The sequence below is a fragment of the Rhinatrema bivittatum genome, chromosome 5 (assembly GCF_901001135.1).
Source record: "Rhinatrema bivittatum chromosome 5, aRhiBiv1.1, whole genome shotgun sequence".
NCBI classification, from domain to species: Eukaryota; Metazoa; Chordata; class Amphibia; order Gymnophiona; family Rhinatrematidae; genus Rhinatrema; species Rhinatrema bivittatum.
In genome coordinates this window covers 25,619,395-25,627,066 of record NC_042619.1, presented here as the reverse complement: position 1 = coordinate 25,627,066, position 7,672 = coordinate 25,619,395, and the positions used below count along the sequence as shown (strand labels likewise).

Sequence of the window (7,672 nt, the reverse complement as noted above, 5' to 3'; positions counted from 1 at the left end):
AACAATCTCCTTCTAAGATGGTTTAATATTGGGTGAAGGATTAGACTTATGTCACTGCATGTAGCTGTTCCATGGGTTTTTTTTTTATAATTAAAATGATATCTGGACTTCTAAAGGAAAACCATACCAAGATAGACAGAAAAGGAAGAACTGGCAGGGTGATCTGGACTGAATAAAACGCAATAAAGGCAGCCATTACTAAAACTGCTGCCATGCTGAGGGAGAAAGCGCAGGTTTATATTTCTTTATCTTGCTATTTTTCCGTTCCAAAACACGCACTCATTTTCAAATCGACCTCCTTATGAACTTAAGTAAAAACGAAACACCCCACTCATCCGAAACAAAAAATAAACCAAACCCAAAATTTTGAGCTGCACGTCCCTATTAGTAATTTATTCTGAAGTGCGTCCATTTCTAAAAGATTTTCTCAATCAGAGGAGAACTAGATTGTGCAATAACCAAGGCAACAGACCCTGAAAAGTAAAAAAAAACACAAAAAACCCCTCAGAATCTGGAAGTTCGGCCCGCGTGATTTGAGGTCAAAGCAAGTAAAAGAGGGAATTTCGCTGTGCAGCCTGTAGAACAGGATAGAGAAAGGGAAAACCAATTCTCCAGGAGCAGATTTCAGAGAAGAAACTGGAGAGCCATTTGATAAAACTGAATTGAGGAAAACCGTGGTTAGCAGGAGTTTGTCCTTGTTCAGAGAAGGCTCCAGAAAAGGAAGTGTCAGAGTGTGGTGTCGGTGTCTTTGGGGTTTTTTTGTTTGCTTGGTCCTTTCTGTGTGTGACCTGTGGTGCTACCCAACAGCAATTCCACAGACTTTTTCAGAAAAAAATGAGTCATTAAATGCATTTAATATATTGGGCAACTTAATGAAATAAGCTCTTAAGGTTACTTGTTATATCATTAACAAATTAGTCTTTATTATTATTTATTCAGCTCATCCCTTTTCATTGGTAGTTCAGTCAATTACATTCAGGTACAGTAGGAATTTCCCTGTCCCCAGAGGATTTTTGCGCTAAAGTTATGATTTGCTAAGCATTTTCCCCATAGACACAGAATGGGAGAAAAGCCTTAGCGAACCAGGCCCTTTTAAGTTTGCACCTTAGAGAATATAACTTTCAGACCACTCTGCATGGCCCCAGACATGCATGTTTATGGCTCTGGGCAGATTTACTATTGCTTTTTTGGAATTTGCACAGATGAAAGTAATAGTGATAAAAATCTGTCTAAACCCACATTGAAGAAGATCTACCTGGAGTACTACAGATGGTCGAGCTAACTACAGGCCACATCTTCATCACCGCCCTCCTTACCCTGGCTCTCCTCCCTGGTGGGGCCCAGCTTACCTTCACAAGGGCTCCCAGCTTCCAGCTACAAACCCCTTCATTGCTGTGCCAACACTTACGGCATCGGCCTGATTTTTATTCCCCCAGGCACGTAAAATCCGGGAGTTATGCGTGCGGCCAGGCCTTGCGCTCGCCACCTGTAATTTAGATGGGGCCTGGACGCGTGCGTAACTCCCGTTACGCGCAGAAGTGCCGGGCAGAAGGAAAGGGGCGGGTCTGGGGGCGGCCAGTATAGCGGCCATTTGCCGCTGCACCAGAGAAGGGGCTGACGGCGCACGCAATTTGCTACTGCGCCAACGGAGCAGTAAGCAGCAAAATAAAACAACAGAAAAAAAAAAGGTAGGGTAAAGGGTTTAGGGGATGGAAAGGACAGGGGAAGAGGGACGGAGTATGGGCAGGGGTGTAGGGAAGCTCCCTCCCAGTCCGCTCCTTAACTGGAGCAGAGTGGGAGGGAACTGGGAGAGGCACGATTGTGTCGCCGCATGACATTTGCTAAAGCCTACCCTCCCCCCCCCCTCCCTTGCACGCGCCTCCCGCACATACGCGCACAGATTATAAAATCGGCACGCCCATGTGCGCACGCTGGAGTTACGCGCTAGGCCGAGCCCCTTCTAAAATGCACGAGGCGCGCGCAAGGCCTGGCCGCACGCATAACCCCCGGATTTTACGTGCGTGGGGGGATTAAAAATCAGGCCGGTACTGTAAGTGCTGGCACAGACATGTAGATAAAAAGAGTATTTAAGGGCTGTCACGTTTAAGTTTCCAGCTGTGAGCTGTCAGGGAGTCCTTGATGTTTCCATTACCCTGGTCCTTCACCCACCTACACTGCTTATAATTGGGAAGCAGCCTGACATAGGAAACCTTCAGAACTCGGCTATTACCTTAAGCTAGGTAAGAACCCCCAGCTGCGTCCCATCCAGACATCAACTTCACTACACGGAGTTTGTAGGGCCGATGTAGCTAATGAAACACAGTGGAAACTAATAGTCTGATGTCTTGTAAAACATGGGACACATACAATTTCCAAAAATATTTGTAGCTGCTGACTGAAAGTTCTCTTCCTTAATGATCAAATACCAGGTAGAAGGAATAAAAGCAAAGGCCAAAACATAAAAGTTGAAGGCTTCAGATGATGAGTTCATCATCCACACACGTCTTGCTTTCCTTTCACTCCTTATACAGTATATCTTATGGATGAGGGTTACCTGCAGGCTTCCTGCAATCAGGAACAGGCAGAGCCAGTCCAGGTGTTACCCCCAACAAAAGCAATAAGGATAAACTGGACCGGTTCATCCTATCCCTAATGACATGGAGCCTGCAGCTAACCCTATTATCGATCAACCGTATACACACTTATGAGAAAAATCTACGCATATACCACAATTTTAAAAAGAATGAACACACATATATGCAGTAAATAAAGCATAATTTACACGTGCACTTTTACTATCTATTATAAAAATTGTTCACTTGTAAATTATACGCACATAAACCCTGCCCTTTTATTAATGTGGCTTTTATGTGCAAATGCATGTAGATAAGGGCAAGTCTCATAGCCCGTCATACATGTCTGGATGAAATGGAGCTTTGCTTAAGAAGCTTAACTTTCAGCCACAGGAGGTTATGAAGGTCCAGCATACCTTATTTGGGAAGGAGTCACAGAGAATGGGATCCCACCAAAAAGTACAGACCTGGGAGAAAAATCAGCATCCAATCCAATGGGGTCTTCCACAGCAACAGGAATGTGCAAGGCTTGAGTCACACGTGGCAAGACCTCTGACGGCAGGTCATGAAGGAACAGGCCAGGATGAAGGATGATGGGCCTGCCAGACAAATTTCTTTCACCTAATAATAACAGATCGTCCTTGTCACCATTTCAGAGGCTGCTGTAAGAGGTGTGAGAGAGTTGGAGAGCTCATGTCCTCAAGCCAAGGTGAGCTGTGTTTTTAAGAAAGGTAGTTAAGGAATTTGCATGTCATGTCTATAATAATGTATACTAACATACATATAAATACATACATACCTTTGTAGAGATATGCCATGGTGCTAAATGCAGATATGCCAGCAGTCAATAACCATGCCAAACTGTATGTCCTCTTTTTGTGCATGCCTATAGGTGAGAAAATAATGTATAATGTAAGTGCTGACACCCAGGGAATGCTAACATACAGGCCGATACAGTAAGGACGCGGTAGAAAGAGTGCGGCAGTGCCAGGCGCCCGCTCGTTTGCCGCTCGCACAGTTCGGATTACATACCGCTCGATACAGTATTTAAATGGCATGCAAATGCAAGCCGCGTCCAAAGTGCAACCAAGAAGCGTCCATGAAGCGCAATCCATTTTACTGTATAGAGCGCTATACAGCGCCTATACAGTATCCTGGGTGCGCTGGTACCTGTCATTTCAAATGACATTTGAAATGACAAGTACCAGGAAGTGGATCCCAGCTTTAAGCAACTTTAAGCAAAAGAAAAGGATATGCTTGATAAAACCTGCAGTCAACAGGATCGGGCAAACTTTCCCTCAGCCCCCGCTCACCTGCCCTGGCCGTGTCCATGGGTGCCGGTCTCCGGAGCAGCCCCAGTCCTCTCTCCCCTCCTCCCGGGGGCAGCCGGCGGCGAGAGCAGCTTCAGCAGCCCGGGGCGGATCGGGCGCTCCCCATGCGAGGCGCGGCTTCCAGCAGCCCTCGCCGGTGAAGGTGCATGAGCACATGCCGTGACCTCGGACATCCAGCCAGGCGCTCAGGTCACGGCGTGCGTTCATGCACTGCCATGAGCGCACGCCGTGACCTCATGTGTCCAGCCGGGCGCTCAGGTCACGGCGTGTGCTCATGCACTCATGCACCTTCGCTTACCAGATCCAGGGGTGAAAAAGTACCTGCATACATTAGGCAGGCTATTGAAAATTGTGGGACCCCCAATATTAGCCAAAATCTAGATGGATTGGTCATAAAGTCAAAGATTCATCCTAAAAAATATTTGGTAGGGTTGTGGATGGCCAAAATTTTCAGTTTGGTTTGTTTCTTTCATTTTTGGCCTGAATTTTGCTTCAGGGTGTGTTTTTGTTGTATCATTTAATTTCATCTTTATTCATTTCAGAAAACAGTGCATCCTATCTGCCAATAGCACATCGTGCTTGCAAATAGTGCATGCTGGTTTCAAACGGTGCATACTATTTTCTAAAATGAATAAAATTAAACATTTTTTGCGGTTATTGGGTTTGTTTTCAGTTCATTCTGGATTTAATGAAACATGGTGAAAATGGCCATTTTAAATTAATGCATATCCCTAATATTCGTGATTGAACCCAAAAGAAAGCAGAAATCTAGAATTCAACACAAAAATAAATATTCTGCTATAGAAAAGGCTCTGATTGTATCACTTAATGAGAATTAAAGTGACCATCATACAGTGTCTGGTGCTGCAAGACTTATTTAATAAAATATTTGTAGCCCGACAGCCTGGTATCTATGGGTGCTAGTGCCTTGTAGGTGAAGCCTTAAAACACAACAACCAGTTTAATCATCGGTCACTTCTTTTTGTCTTGACATATTGAATAAGTCTTGCAGCACCAGACACTGTATGATGGTCACTTTAATTCTCATTAAGTGATACAATCAGAGCCTTTTCTATAGCAGAATATTTATTTTTGTATCCCTAATATTTGGCATGGCATGAGAACTCGGGAAGAGGAGACACCACAAATGCTCAATTGATGCCCTTCACCCACAGATATGCCCAGAAAAGCCCTAATCATCAAATTATATATGCACTTTTAATTCATGTCCAGCAGCTCTCAGAGTGGCGCAACTCTGGGCCAGACCATTGCTACAGCCATGCAACTCTCATTACAGAAGCAAATGAAACTTGTGTTAAACAACGGGAAAGCTATCAGATAACGCCCCAATACCTTTTCAATAAGCTGGGCATACTGACCTCGGACTCTTTAAAGGCTTCCATTAGGAAATTTTAATATCAATAGGGAAAGGGTAATGGGTCCCCTGGTTAGGTTGAAGATCCCCGCTTGATGGAGAGAGCCCCTGGAAATGTTTTTTGGGTTTTTTTGCACTAAACTGAACAAGCTAGAAGCCTAAGTGGCAGTGGAGGTTGATGAGCCACAACAAAGGAAGCGCAGAATCTCCAACTCTTCCTAAACTGAGTTTCTCGCTCCCACTCTGGTCTCCTTCACCCTTTGTCCTCTGCTCTCTCATCTTTTCACTAAGTTTCAGTTTTAGTGGCTTGGCTGCTGGGCAGGGTTGCTTTTTCTCTCTTTATTTATTTATTTATTTACAATTTTTATATACCGCACTTTCAAACAGGCTTGATCAGGGCAGTTTACAATATCACATTCACAATGTTACATAAAAGTTAACATAATACATAACATAGTAATTGAAATAAAAAAAAATGAACAAAAGGAAACCTACATTACAACAAAAGACATGCCTCAAAATAAGAGTGATGCTAAAAAGTATAAGGTATTAACCTGCACTATCAAAAGCTTTTTGAAAGAGGTAGGTTTTTAGATTCTTTTTAAACTCTTGCTCACTGTATATCCTTTCCCTCCTCAGGCTGACTGGGCCCTCCAGGCCAGCGGCAACATCACAAACTGTTCTTCTTTCTGTAGAGCACCTGGTATGGAACCACTTATTTTGCAGAGTGTCACGCAGTAGTAACTGACTAGTTAAGAAAGTTTCCCGAAATAAATAAAATATTAATTAGTTTGCACAAGGTCCCTAATACTTTTATACCAGATGTCTTCACAAGAAAATAAGAAATTACTAAAGGCAAATTTCTAAATAATCAAAGATTTATTTGCTGCCTGTTATGTAAATATTTAAATATTTAAGGTGACCAATAGTGAAGAGATAATGTTTATTCTCAACTATGTTCTATTATTCACACTTAAGACAACTGAAATCTTAAAGTATCAAATAATTATCTCTCAGGGTACCAAGCAAGCCAAGAAGGAACAGTTTCACAAATCCGGATTTGTCAGATAAGTATTATTAAATATGGATGAGAACATTATTTTTATTTATTTATTTATCGAGTTTTATATACCGTCATTCGGTTTTGCCATCACAACAGTTTACAATTTTCGATGGAGTAGGGGAATGTTAGCTGGTTAGTAAATACAATATGTTCTGACTAAAGTTACAGGAGACTGTTACAGAAGTAAGTTAGTAAATACAATATGATCAGAAAAAAGATTACAGTAATGGTATGGTTAGATATACCTATTGGGTAACATCTGCACGTATATGCATACAGTTATACTTCCTAGAATTGATTCTTAGTTTAACTTTCTAATTTCAGGTATGCAAGAATGGATCACCACACCAAAATATATGACTTCAGACAAGTATAAATTTCCAGCAGACATGTATACAACCTTATAACATTAGGTTCTTAATATAATGGGATATATGCTAGCTGCATTGTACAAAACAACTTTTCATCACTTATAAGGTCTAAAATTCTTTAATGATGTCAATTTTACAATGAATACCCCTAAACATGTCTGTAATAACACTCCCCTTAACCTCAACCCACCCCGAATCAAAGTGGCCCCTTACAAAGGTCCATATATAGAGTATCAGACTGAGCCTTACAAAGAGTCCCTCTCTTTTTCTAACATGTGTGAAGGTTATTTTATAACCTACATGTGTACTTTATAAAATAGTGTTTATCTTTACACATTTGTTTATGGGCGCACATGCAGCCCTTTTAAAATCTACCAATTAGTGTACTGGAATATAAACTAGCTATTAAAATAACTTTTAACTAGTCCACTCACTTCTCAAGGAATAAGTGATTTAACTATCTTAATGTTACTGGTGCTTGTAGGTCTTCTTGAGGAATCCACACAAAGAAAATACTGCAATTTTCTTATATATACGCACTCTGCAATCCCTTATTATAGTAATTTAAAATATTGTGACTACTGTTAATTATTCTCAGGTTTGTATTATTACAATACTCAAATTACCACTTACAATGGCTTAAAAAGGTACTAATTTATGTACATGAGGTTTACCCTTCTAAGGGCGTCATTTATCAAATTGCTTTATGGCGTTTTCGCATGCATTAAGGCGTTTTCGTATGTTACCCAGGTTGAGAGTCCATCAAGCTAGGTTGAGAGAACATTTTACAAATCTCATCTTTGGGTGAGTTTCCTCACTCTGAAGGTCACCAAATCTTCACAAGCGTGCACTGTTCTGTTCTGTGCTCAGATAGCTTATTTATTGGAAAGTGCACTATTACCATAAAACACACCCAGAGCTACTTATGAAGATAACTTTTTTTTTTTTTTTTTAAATAA

General features: G+C 41.5%; 1 long non-coding RNA gene across 1 annotated transcript in view; it reads right to left on the bottom strand.

Moving 5' to 3' along the window:
- Nucleotides 1-2,012: 2,012 nt before the first annotated feature.
- Nucleotides 2,013-7,672, bottom strand: part of LOC115091487 — a 58,781-nt gene continuing 53,121 nt past the window's right edge. Inside the window, exons 2-3 of the long non-coding RNA XR_003856724.1 lie at nt 3,373-3,459; nt 2,013-3,287 (exon numbers count right to left, since the gene is read on the bottom strand). This is a non-coding gene — a long non-coding RNA (uncharacterized LOC115091487). The remainder of the gene's footprint in view (nt 3,288-3,372; nt 3,460-7,672) is intronic.